The following is an 11990-nucleotide window of genomic DNA, read 5'->3' as shown; positions in this document are numbered from 1 at the left end:
GTAACTTTCTATAAGGTTTAAATTTCAGTCTGGATTGTTAAAAAAAGCCTCAAATGAAAGAGTCTCTTTAATCAGATAATTGACTAGTCAGTAATTTTAGCCCGTCTGTGACACACCAGTTGGCAGGTACAGAGGTATGCAGTCCTGAGCCTTCGCCTCCTTTCCCCCTTCCCTGCCCCCTGGGATGGTCACAGAGCTTCCCTGTCTTACTGCCGTGTCCCCAGAGACTGTCCCCAAACATTTTGATGTTCAGAAAAGGAGAGCCAGCTGTCAGAGGTGACCAGGCAGATGGCACAAAAGGGACTCCATTCCTCCATTACCCACCTGGGGAGAATGTAGGGCCCCGCCGGACAGCCGTCTTAGATCCACAGCACCCACATTTCAAATTGATCCTTGGTTTCCTGAAATCCTGGTTCTGAAGTTGTTTGGGAGGCTTTGGTGGGCCTTTAAATACAAGCACATTACCTGCTCTATTTCAACTCCCCGCCATGAGTAATGGCAGCTCAGATATGCCCTCTATAATATCACGTCACAAAAGGCTCAGAAAATTATCCCTTACCCCTATTGTCTGCCTGTTTTCTTTTATTCCTCTTCTACTCATCACGTTCCCTGGCAGCCATGAATGAAATGTAACATGCTAAATGACTGACATCCATTAAAGCTCCTCGACAAACCCTGGACTGGGTTTTGAAAGGCCCTTGGAAGAAAAAGGATTGTGTGCTCTTTGAATCTTGGTCTGCTGAATGGCTGCCAAGTGAGGTCTGTTCCATTCAAAGGGCCGAGTGAATAAATGAGAATAACATCCTTGGGGACGCGCAGGATCGGCTTACTCTGAAAATGCTCAGCTTCACAAAGGGTCAGAGTCACAAGGTAAATGAAAATGGCTAGGAGGGGGCTTTGATGGCCGAAACATGGTAACAGTAGAGGACTTGAAAGAAAACTTTATTTAAAAAAATAAAAAAGAAGAAAAAGCAAGAACGGGGGTGGGGGAACTGCAGAACTGTGAAGTCAATTGATAAGAGCAAACACTTTGACAACGACATCCAGGCATATTGGTTTGTAAGCTACACACAGGAGGCATACAAACAAGTATATATGCTTATAAAATTGTATAAACTCCCCATCTGTCCACATCTGCAAACATCATGAATTAATTTTAGTTTACACATGAATAAAAACTGGGTCAAAGCCTGTTAGCTCAATTTCTTGGTGGGCTGTGACCTGAGGACTTGAATTTTCCTCTTGGCTGCAAGTGATAAAATCTAGTGAGCCACCAAACGTGCCATTTCTTTGGATCGCTCCTTGTTTTTTTCCCTATACGCTATTTCTCAACTGGAATGATTTCTATTAGAGCACTTTAATGAAGGTGCATTAGAAGCAGTTTCTAGGCAAGGGTGTTAGAAGAACCATGGGAATTCTTGACACGTTTCCACAGAGACTCTCCCTGGTACCTGTCATGGGGTTACTCCTAGGAAGGCTCTTTGGCCCCTGACTTGTTCAGATCATTTTTGGACATGTAGGCAGTGGTGGCATAAAGAAATCTTACAGAATGAGTTACATCAGATGGTCTGTAGTGAAGGCGTAAACGGAGTTCTGTTCCCTCCTTTTATTCAGCAAATGACAATTTACGATGTAGGCTGAAGAGGATGAAGACTTGTGGAAACTGGCTGCCTTTCCAGTAGAGCTGAGATGTTATCCTACAAATTCAAGTTCAGAGGGTGCAGTGGATTGAATGGGCCTCCCACTGCCCAAGAAAGATATATCCACCCAGTATCTGTGAATCTGAGCTTATTTGGGAAAAGGGTCTTTGCAGAAGTAATTAAGTGAAGGAATTCAAGATGAGATCATCATGGATTAGGGCACGCTCTAAAATCCAATGGCAGGTGTCCTTATAAGAGAAGAGGGGGGAGAAGGAAATTTAAAGGCAGAGGCAGAGATTGGAACAATGTGTCTGTAAACCAAGGGATGCTGAGAGTTGCTGGCAGCCGCCAGCAGCTAGGACAGAGGCATAGAACAGATTTGCTGCAGAACCTCAGAAGGACTCAACCCGCTGACACCTTGATTTCAAACTCCTAGCCTCCAGAACTGTGAGAAAATAACGTTTTGTTGTTTTAAGCCACCAAGTTTGTGGTAATTTGTTATGGCAGCTCCAGGAAACTAAGACAGATGGCAATGGCCATGTGCTATCACAATCACAGAGTCGTCCAGCTTGGGCTTGCTGCTCTCCAGTAAGAGGGAAATTACAATAGTTCCTGGTGAGGCAGCCCATTAAGTTATTGGGTCACTCTGCCCACATTCTCCCATTAGCATTTTCCCAGAATGCTTCCTGGTTTTCAATAACAAAACATGCATATCTCCTCAATACCACCAGTATTTAGACGACGTTTGTAAAGGAAAAAAAAAAAAATGTTCCCCCAAACTCATAAATGTGTGGGAGACGACTCATGTAATATTCCAAATATAATTGGTGTATAAAAGGAAGGCCATGGTACTCCACAAAGCGACTGTGTGTTAACAGCAAAATTAGCTGCTCAGTAATTAAGAAGTGATCTTTTCAGCATATTATATTCTAACGTACTCGTTTGTTATTTATATATGGGGTCAGTGCATTTTGATAATTTGGTTGGTGTTTGGGGGGTTATTATGTAGCATGTTTTAATTTTTTCCATTTAAAATAATGGGAAATTGGCTTTTAGTTACTATTTTCTTTCAGAATGTCTGATTCTCAAGAATGGACAATGCATGTTATACAAGAGAGATCGGTACTTCCTTTTATTTGTACATGTACACATTTTAAAGAAACATGACTGTACCCTTGGAGAAAATCTTTTGTTAAAAGATGCGAGTTACTATATTTACCTAATTTTTGGATTCACAGCTTTAGAGAGTGGCCAATTTAATTTAGATTTAGGATCCTTCAGTATTTTCAAATTCTGGTAAATTATTCTTTGGTTTTCATTTATGATACTGGCTAAAAGAAACTTGTGAATAAAGGTTAATTTATTTAAATAGACAGTTTTTAGGACAAAAATGTTAAAAGAACACATTAATTAAGCTTGAGTTTTTGGGAATTAGATTGATAGCCCCAAATGCTCTCTATTTATTATAAAAATTTCAAGGAATACAATATTTGAGAAAGAGTTTCAAGGATGACTAATTATCAACAAAAAGTTTTTAGGTTTCAGTGGCCTGAAAAAGTTAATCTGTTTTCCTACTTTAATAATTCCCAAGGAGTAAGATATTGGGAAAAGTGGCCAAAAGTGTAATTTATAAAGCAGGAGTTATAACCAACAGTAAATATGTAAATGCTTGGTTGTTTAAAATTTGTATGTGGAAGGTATCCTAGTTAAAAAAAGAAAAAAAAGAAAAGCACATAAATTATCCAGAATGGATTTATCACAATTATGTGTTCTAAAAATCCTATCTTTTAAAAAAATTGCCAAAGAAGACGGACACATGGAATTCATTACAGTCTAGCTAATGGTTTCAATCAAATTTATAACAGAGCTGAGTAGGCAGCAAGCATTTCTGGACCTGTGTCTCCAATCACAGGGTACCCAGAGACACAGGCATTCACACACAGACGAAGTTCAGTGCCCAGACTACTGAAGGCCTCTGACACCCACACTTTTTACTCCAGGGATAAAATAAGTTTTTATTTTTAAATTTGGTCTCTATGAAATGCCAAAATAAAGAGTTGGTAGGATAATTTTTTTTTTTTAGCATGATAAGTTCATAGTAGAGGTTGTTAGAATGGAGGGAGAATATTACATTTCTTTTTTTGTGGCATAGCATTGTACGTTTTCAAAACTTGGTAGTTTATACATGGAGGAAATAACAAAGATTTATTGACACTGGCGGTGCAAATGTGTGTTCATTCTTTTTTTTTTCATGCATTCAAATGTGATTTAAGATTGACATTTATCTAGATAGACTTTGAATTCTAATTTTTATTCTGAGTATTTGGTGAATTCTTCATGTACTATTTAATATACTTTGTTAACTTGGACAAATGAACTATCCCTTTTACTTCCTTTGGGGTGTAAGGGTTGGCGAAGAGGAGAACTCTATGTGGGTGTTTTATTTTGTGTATTAATTTCTTTTCACAAGGTTACGTTGAAACGAATCAGAGTTTGAAACTTACAGTCAGCTATGGATTTTGTTGGTGGGATGGGGGAATTCTTTGCCTGTGTGTACACTTTTGGCCTTCAGGGGGCAGCCAAGCGCAGAGAAGCTAACTGAAGTGGCATGCACTGCCCTGTTTTCATGCTACCTGAGTAACCCTAGTTCAAAAAAAAAAAAAAAAAAAAAAAAAAGCGCAGAAAAAGCCAAAGTAAGCACTCCTTCTCCATCTGTCACTGCGTGGAAGAGAGCTGACCCAGCCATATTTAATCAACGCTGAAGTCTCCCCCTGGGTGATGTTCGTGCCCTTCTGTAATATTTTATTCTAAGCCATTTCCCAGACGGCATTATTGATTCTTGTCATTATTCTCCCCCAAGCTCCGGGAGCTTGTGCAATGGGATACCAACTGCAATTCTCCTCGTGAACATAACCTCAGACCAAAAAGTGAGGTGACTGCTTCCAACATTCAGACTCGCCCAGATGGCATATTATGCAGTGTATCATAGACATTCTAAACTCTTACACTCTGACCCCAACTGTTTATAATGCCTTTGCAAAAATCGAAAATTACCAAAAAAAAAAAAAAAAAGAGTTTGGCATTTGTTTATTTCTGCTTTTTTACTTCTTTGACTTATGCTCATCATGAGAAGATACTGTACTTTAGGTATTTTGCGTGGGTGGTTAGGATGAGAAACTCCCCTCCCCTGGAAGACTCATTAAAAATAATAATACATCTGATATTTATCTTGACTAGAGTTCTGAAATTCTCTCCTCTCTCTTCTGTCAGAGGCAAAGGAGGACGGTGAACATTTTCTTTTTTCTTAATGACAGATACTGGGTTGTAAGAGGAGGACCTGCTTGTTAAATGAATAAGTGAGGGAAGGAAGGCACAAAGCAAGATAGGAACGGAGGAAACAAGGAAAATCCAGTCACTTTCATTATTCCCCAGATCTCTTCTTGCTCTCAGGAAATGGCTCATTGATAGGTTTTCTCAAAGCCATTTCAATTTTGAGTCCATCAGCATCCTTCAAGGTGTGCATTTTTTTTTTTTTTTTTTTTTTTTTTGTGGTACGTGGGCCTCTCAGTGTTGTGGCCTCTCTCGTTGCGGAGCACAGGCTCCGGACGCGCAGGCTCAGCGGCCATGGCTCACGGGCCCAGCCGCTCCGCGGCATGTGGGATCTTTCCGGACAGGGGCATGAACCCGTGTCCCCTGCATCGGCAGGCAGACTCTCAACCACTGCGCCACCAGGGAAGCCCCGGTGTGCATACTTTCATTTGCCTTTTAGATGTGGTATCCTAAAGAGTAACAAACCTCCGCAGCATCCCTTATCTGTACCCCTACTCACGTATCCTGGCGTACAAGGTCTGTAAAGTGCTACCTAGAGATTTGCAATGCATCGCCAAGTTTTGATTTTGTCTTGGGCCCAATGGAGTAATGGAAGTTGAAATGCCCATTCTTTTCTTCCTCCACCAGCAATATTTTTCTAATTATTGTATAAAAAAACAGCCCCTGTAGTACTAGCCCTGCATTTCTGGTTGTATGCACTTCAGGAATCTTTCGGTCTAGTTCAGTTTAAGTTTACTATTGGAATTTATTTCTGTACAATAGTCATTGTCAATCTAGCTTTCTGCTTGCCACTTTCTAAAACGTAAAGTTCTTATGGTAATAATTTGCCTGAATTCCATGATAGAGAATAAGTCAAGATTACAGTAATCACAATACTACCAATTATGGAACATCTTCTCTGCTTCAGACACTGTATTAGGCAATTAATTTCCATTAACACCCAACCCCCACAAAAACTATAAGAAGTAGGTATTAAACCCAATTTGTATATGTTTAAACAAAAGCTCAGAGAGATTAAGTCATTACTATTGTTTTAACTATACCACTCAAGTTACTTCAAGGAAGGTAATTATTTTCTAAAGAATAATTATATAATAAAGGCAGGATGATTCTAAGAAAAAAGTAGTGCAAGACACTTGCCTTAATAGGTATGAAACTATATGATAAAGACATAATCATTAAAATTAAGTTTTTGGCACAGGAATAAGCAGATTGATAGGACTAAAAAGAAAATTCAGTAGTAAACCCAAGAACAGCTAGTAACTATTTTTACTGAAACTTCCTTAATGACAGATGCCTGGATAAGTGTTCTGTATACTTTTTAATCACTTAATCTTCATGTGATCCTAGAAGGAATTATTATCTCCACATTTTAGAAAAGGAAACTGAAGCTTAGACAGATAGATTTAGTAACTTGTCCAGAGTTATACAGTTAGTCAGTGTGAACATAAGTCTTTATAATTCTAGCACCAAACTGCTTTGCCCTTATGTGCACAGTTTCTCCAGTGCTTCATGGAATTTAGTACACGGTAAAAAGTAGCATTTTAAGTCAGCCAGAGGAAAAACAAAACATTATTCAATAAATGGTGCTAGGATAACCCTATCAGTTGACTATTTAGTTTAATCACACCAAAATAAATTCCAGATGGATCAAATATATAAATATAAATAATGAATCCATAAATGTCCTAAATGAAAATGAAAATGAATATTTTTATATTCTTGCGAAGACTATTTTAACTATGACAAGAGAACCGGGAATCGCAAAAGAACATGTTGATGACCTTGACTGTAAAATGTTTTAAACTTTTGACTGTAAATAATTGAAAAGGCAAAAACTTACTAGGAAACTATTTGCAGCATATATGCTAAGTGAAGTGTTAATGATCTTAATAGGTAAAGGATCGTTCAAATCAATTTTAAAAATCAATAATTTAATTGCAAGTGGGAAAAGTTTAAGAACAAATATCTCTCAAGAGGAGAAATACAAACAGCCAACAAATGTCAGTAATAATCAAGGAAAAGCAAATTAAAACAGGAATGAGATAGGAAAAGATCAGTGCTTTCTGTTAACAATGGTTTGGGAAAAATTGGTATCTTATGAAATGTAATTTGTTAAGTAATACTACTACTGAATCAAAAATAAAAACATATACCATTGGTTCTAATGATTTCACTTTAAAAATCTTAAGTTAAAAAAATACTTATATAATTAAATAAAAATATGTTACAAGATATTTAGAATGTTCAAGTAGATTTATTGCCACATTACTTATTATAGAGTATAATTGGAAACAATATAAATGTCTATCATGAAGGCATTTCTGTTAGAGTTTATGTTATATGGATACAGTGGAAAACTATGAGCCATTAGAATTAATATTACAAAGTTATATTTATGAGCATGGAAATGTGTTCATGACATTTAAGTTGAAAAAAATGCAAGCTACAAACCAGCCGTGAAAAATCATATGTGAATGCTTTTCATATGTGTAAAGAGAGGTCTAATAGCTATTCAACAAAACATTATTAATATTACTATTACTGTGGGGGTTTTTTTACCTTTATCGTATTTAAATATTTTGTTTGCTTTGCGACATCTTATTTTTACTGCTAGGAAAGCAGCAAAGCTATTTTCCTTTTGGGAAACTGTTGCGAGGACGTACGTGGACTGGAGCTGAATGAAGTGGGATGGAAAGAAAGTGATCCTGAGACTCCTCAGGCTTCCCACAGGCTTTACAACCTCATTGGAGCATCTCTGCTTCTGCTGGGCAACGACTCTGTTCTCCCTTTTAATGCTAATGTGTTGTGCTCTGCCATTACTTTGGTTTGCCCATGGCTTTGGTTAGTCATGACGCATGCCGTCATCGTGCCATTTCTGCATTTATGGTAACTGGTCTTACTGCTCTCTGGGTATTTTCTTCTTAAGATGATGGAGAAAAGGAATCATTGACCCAAGTTATCTGTTCTTCAAGCTAAACCCTGTCAAAATGTCATTGACAGGCTTGTGGCTTGGTTATCCTTGGATCAGGGGCTCACTCAATACAATTACTGGGGCTGATTAGGGTATTTCAAGACACCCAGGCCACCCAGGCCAGTCCCTCAAATAGCTTGGAGAAGCAAGGCCATATCCTTTACAAGGGCATTCTGGTGGGTAGGCAGGGATCAGCGATTTGGCAATTAAAACTATAGTATAGTGACTCTTATTTACTTCCTATGACTATTCATTTAACAATTTGGGGAAGAACATATCAGAATTTCCCTTATATAACTGGGTAATCTTGGAAATCTGGAAAGAAGAGGCAACAGGACCATATTCAGCAGGGAAACTGGTTTTGCTCAGTTTAGGAAAGTTTGGCATTGAAATGATCAAATGTCATTAGCAAATTTGACCTCAGGTGCAAAATACGCAGATTATTTAACACTCTGGTATATATTTTTGAGAACCAGAAATTCTTCACAGTGTGTGTAATATGATAAATTTTTGCTTCAAGAAATGTAATAGGTAACTTCACAAAATTAAAAATCAAAAAAGATGGAAAAGTAGCATTTAGGATTACAATTTAAATAGTGTTGTCTAAATCTCTTTAATAAAAATTTATAGCAACATTAATTTGTCCACGTTTCAATTAAAATTTTGAATTTCTTATAAATTCTAAATGACAATGATCTGTGTTGGCCAATTGCTATGATTTATTGTCTCTAAATATCTTATTGCAAGTCACAGATCTTACTGATTCATAAACTGAGATAAGAAATTTAAGTAATGACTTTGTTCAATTGATATATTTAATTATTTGCTTGAACAAAACAAAATTGAATCTTGTACAGTTATCCAGGGGGCTAATTTGCATGGCCAATGTCAATAACACTGTGAAAATTCCCTAAGCAAATAGAATACATGTTGATATCACCTCATAAGGCCAGTGTTTCAGCCCAAATCTGAGGATTAGATTCCATAATAATACTTTTTCAGATTATATTTATGAAAGGTTTTAATGCAAGTAAACATAATCCTTTTATTTTCTCATTCCATTATTTCAAAACCATGATTAAAATTCCCAATGTGTCTTGGCGTATGCTAGCACTAGGGCTAGAAACTTAAAAAGATACAACCCCTAATGTAAAGGAACTTAAAGTTTAGTAGAGGAGAGAGACAAATAAAGAGATTACAGCATGTGCTTTCCTAGAAAGTGCTCAGGATGTACGGGAAGCCTAGACATTATTCCCTTTCTCATTCTGGTTGGGAGTCATTTGTTTGTTAATATTCTCATGAACGTTCAAATGTTGCAATATCCTGGTGTTGAGTGTCTTTTCAGGGTAGAACCATAACACGGTTTTGGAGTTAATGCATAGTCTACACGTATGCACACAAGCCCTTAGGCATCATTTCTACTGATATGAAACATGACTTTAGATTTCTTGCCAAACAATACTTCTGTAGTGATTTTTACTCGATGAGAACTGTTGTATTGAGTTCTGACAGCAATAAAGGTGTTTCATCAATCCATCTCATGAGGTAGTGGTACCCATCTAATGCAACCAACCAAACACTTTATAAAGTTTAATATTCTCATTTCATTTCCAAACACTCACTAAATATATGGTAGATTTTTTTTTAACACACACATTGTTGATTTTCTATGTAGGGTAAAATGTATGTGCCTTACTCAGGAATTGGTATTCAGTCTCCTACATTTACCTTGTTTAAAATTCCTTCTTTTTCTTACTCTCTGTTATCAACTTACAAGTCATTTTGTAGTGCCCTAGGTCATCTTATTTTGTAGATAAAAATCACTTAATTCAAAAAGGAGAGAAAAGAAGGAAAAGGTGAATTGGTACATGAGCTAAACATTTCCTTGATGAGTAGTGCAAAAGACCTAAGGAGTTTCCTAGATGATCTATTTCATTTCCTAGATATACAACTTAGGAAAAGATAACCTTCCAAAAAATCCACTGAGAAAGTGCTCTTCTAACCTAACTTCTTCAGTTAAAATAGGACTTTTCTCCACACAGTCTGAAATGAAGAATGAGACTGGGATCTTTCTTTCTCAGATAAGGCTGTGAGCCAGCAAGACGGCCATGAAGGATAGAAAAATGGATAGATTAAAAATGCTGAATCTTCAGAAAATGTGTTACTACTCATTGAGATAAATATCATGTAGGAGAAGAAAGATATGTTTTTCCAATATATAAAACTCAATTTACAGCCACTTGCTTCAGCCCAGCTAATAGAAACATAGACTATGGGAAATAAATATATGTTTTTTTCAGAGATCAAAATGCTAAAAGATATGTGAATTGTTAGAGAACTGAAAGCTAAATGGTCATGTTATATCCATATTTTGACTTGTGTAGTACTTAAAATTCTCCTGATTTGAATCGTTTTTCTTTCTCCCTCCCTCCCTCTCTCCCTCCCTTCCTTCCTTCCTCTCTTATTTCCTCTTGTTCCTCTTTCAATCTGTTGAGAGAGAAGAGAGTGGAGGCATGTTTTCACTTGTGCCCCATGTCTGCCTGTATTTATTTCACTTTTAAGCCTGGGACAATACCCACTTACCCACCTGGAGGTTCCTGTCTGAATTAAAATAGTATCATTGCTGAAGCTTCCTGTTAAAGAATTAGGGTAGTCCCTGTTATCTTTAAGTTTAATTAATTCTTATGTATGCTGATTGGAGACCTACTAAGGTAGAATAAAACTAGCTTTGACCTACGTGTTCCTTTGAAACACTTTCAATTGAATTGAGAGAAAATGTGATAATAAATGGAATGAGTAAAGACGTTTTCTTACAAGGAGTTTAAAAAGGTTTACTAAAGCTCCTGAGAGGATCCGTGGCCCGTTCCTAGACCCACAGCTCACTTTTGCAGGAGTCTGCTCTGGATCTTGACACTTGCAGGCTACGTTTCCCAGGTGTTGGTGTTGGCCAGCTTCTGGCTGGGCTTGACCAGTGGGAGACTCTGGTGGGAGACTGCAGGGCAAGAGAAGAGAGAAGCCAGGGTACTTCTCAGCCCATCTCTCTGCCTCTGGTGGCATCTCCAGCAGTGACTGCTTCTCCACATTCCAGCTCCCACCAGACGTACCTGCCACCGCTGCGGCTTCTTCTGAGTAATTTTGTCCCCTGGCTTTTACAATAGTATCTTCTCCCTTTGTCTAACCAGCCTAGCGGTGGCAATGCATTCCTTTGATTACTAATCTCTGGGTTTCCTTATTGTCACCTATGTAACCAATTCCCTGCATTAAAATCACCTGAACTAATTTCTTTCTTCCTGGTTAGACCTTTCTTGATCAAACTTATTTTTGTAAGTCATTGTTGAATAGCTTTTCGAAGAGTTACAAATTTCAGGGGAATAAAAGTCTAGGTTATGCCGATAATATTGGCTAAATATTGCAAAAGTTACAAAATAAGTCAATAGCTATTTTTTCTACATGAGACCGAAGAGCTAGTTGAATAGATTTATTTTCTTCCATAATTGAGTACTTTTTTGGATTTCTGTTGGTGTAATTTTATCCCATAGCTGCTGTCTCCCCTGTGGTTACTTAGAGAAAAGCTACTCAAAGCATAAAATTTGGAACTGAATGTCCAATTGGCTGTCTACAGCTTCCTGGGGTCATTTTGGTCTCGCTCATTCCAATGGATATGTTGCAGACAAAATGGGTATTGGCTGTTGGAAAAATTTGAAATGGTCATATTTACCGTGAGTTTAGTTAAGAAAAGGAAGGAGAGAAGGTGAGAGGAGAATAAAGGAAGAGAAGAAAGACGTAACCCGAAATACATGGGTGTTGTGAAGCCTGGCTCTGTCACAAACTGCTACTTTGGACACATGGTTTATCTCCTTTGAGCCTCAATTTAACAGAAGGGGCTTTGCATGAGTTCAGATGCCACTCCGTGAATAATAGAACAGTAAACTCATACAGTTTAAACTTTAAGGACTATTTGTTATTGCAAATGACAAAAGTTCGCAGGTGGGGACTTCCCTGGTGGCGCAGTGGTTGAGTCCGCCTGCCGATGCAGGGGACACGGG

This window comes from Lipotes vexillifer, unplaced genomic scaffold (genome assembly GCF_000442215.2).
Source record: "Lipotes vexillifer unplaced genomic scaffold, Lipotes_vexillifer_v1.1 scaffold155, whole genome shotgun sequence".
Taxonomy (NCBI): domain Eukaryota; kingdom Metazoa; phylum Chordata; class Mammalia; order Artiodactyla; family Lipotidae; genus Lipotes; species Lipotes vexillifer.
This window is presented reverse-complemented; position numbering follows the sequence as displayed.